The sequence below is a fragment of the Mustela nivalis genome, assembly GCF_964662115.1.
Source record: "Mustela nivalis genome assembly, contig: HAP1_SCAFFOLD_1280, whole genome shotgun sequence".
Lineage (NCBI taxonomy): Eukaryota > Metazoa > Chordata > Mammalia > Carnivora > Mustelidae > Mustela > Mustela nivalis.
The window spans coordinates 160876-162950 of record NW_028135384.1 but is presented as its reverse complement, the minus strand read 5'-3'; positions in this window follow the sequence as shown (position 1 = coordinate 162950).

Here is a 2075-nt window from a genome sequence, read left to right as displayed (position 1 = left end):
TCAGAAACCACAAAAAATTTTTCTTTTTTATGGAAGTATGGCTGTTACAATAGTCTCACCTGTACCTCATAGTGATTGACTTAACTACTCTATACGTTACAACTCTAGATGTAACATTTTAATAAAACAACAATATCTTTGATGGTATCATGGAAATGTAAGTGCCTTGTGCACTTTTCTTAATGTGTATAATTACCTAAACATCATAGTAAGTAAATCAAGGCCATTGTCAAGCTTCCGTCAAGGAGAGTCCTTAACTAGAGGGATTTCCCATTGCTCTCAGGATGATAACCTCTGAGTTACAGGTTCCGTTAGTTGGCCACACACATTTGGAGCCTTGTGGACTTTCTGACAGCTGAGCAGCATATCTGTTTCAAGCATTGTGATCCCTGTTCTTACTGCAAGAGTGACAGTTGTCACTTTTCCTTTGACCCCTGTCTTTAGGAAAGTGTCTGACTCAGAAAGTCGAGTCAGTACCCCCCAAAAATATTTTCAGGAGAACCACCTCAAAGATGATCACCTGAGATACTGTCAAGAAAAAAAAAACTGAAATTCTAAGCAACATCCATAAAAAGTATTTTCATGTTGATAAGGAAATATTTTCCCCTAAATACCAGAGAGGCTCCATGAAAGTGAGATTTTTACCTATTTTGTTCACCGTGTCACCAGTCCCTAGAAGAGCGCCTAAGACATCACTCAAGATTAGGTTGCTTTGAATGAATCAAATGAATGAATAAACTGTAGCCTTTGATAGTGAGGTAGTTTATGGTCCTTAGGCAAGAGATGTGATTTGTGTTGGGATTTCAAGAATGGGAGGTGCCGAAGAGAAAATTGAGAAGCTAAATGTGAAAATATGCAATTTACTGACTGGAGTAGTTCTGAATATATTTCAAACATAATTAAACTATGGCTGTGGGTCTATATGCGTTTTCATAATTTTCCCTTGAAAATGTGAGGCATACAGATGTCATCTCCAGTGAATTCTCCTTGTCCGTATACAGAATCACCAAAAAAAAAAAAAAAGGCATTCTGACAGTCCTCAGCCCATCCACTCCAGGATTGTGACTCTTTCTTCTCCATGTTCTTTCTGACATCATGGACTTTCAGGTTGACCTCTCTCATCTTGGGTCCCACTCTCATTAGCTGTAGAAGTCATGCGATGTTTGTGATGTGAGGGTGGCAATACTCTCTGACTTTTGGTTACAATATGTCTTTGAAAGCCAGTGTTTATTCTGCTTTTACAGCATTTCTCCATTTGAATTGGCCACCTTTTAAGTGGTCATTAGCCACATGTGGCTACTAGCCATGGGACTTGGACAGCAGAGGTGTGGAAAGTCCGCACATTCTTCCACTCAAAGGATATTGTGAGTTATGCTACATCTTTTTTTTTGAAGTGCCTTTTTTAGATATTTAAATTCAATTAGCCATTAGATAGTACATCATTGGTTTCAGAGAATTTAGTAACTCATCAGTTGTGGATAACCCTTGGTGCTCATCACATCACGTGTCCTCCTTAATGCCTATCACCCAGTTTCTCCATGTCTCCCACTCCCCTCCCCCCCAGCAACTCTCAGTCTGTTTCCTATAGTTAAAGGTGCCTCATGGCTTGTCTCCCTTTCTGATGACTCCCATTCAGATTTCCCTCCCTTCCCTCTGATCCTCTGTACTACATCTTAATCTCAACAGTCAAGCAGTGGTAGTAATTCAGTCATGGAGTCATGCATATTCTAAATCTGATGAGGTGGATTCCCATACTGCCTTTGTCTCTTCTAGAGCGCTTACATTTGTTATATTATTGCTGCTGCGTTCATGTTTCTCGTTCACTGAATGTCTGATAAAAGAATTAGTAAAATGTGTGACTGCAGAAAATACAATGGTCATGGCTGATGAAGATTTTCTCCTTGACCAGACTCGAGTCAAGTTCCTCTGAGTCCTCTTTCTGTCTACCTTGACCTTAGGCTCCGCCCACTTAGCCCAGTTTTAGCAAGAAATCTGCTTGGTCATTTTTCAGCAATCTTCTATCCTACTCTTGATATCTGATCAAATTCCTTATCTCTCACCCCTGGTATCTTACC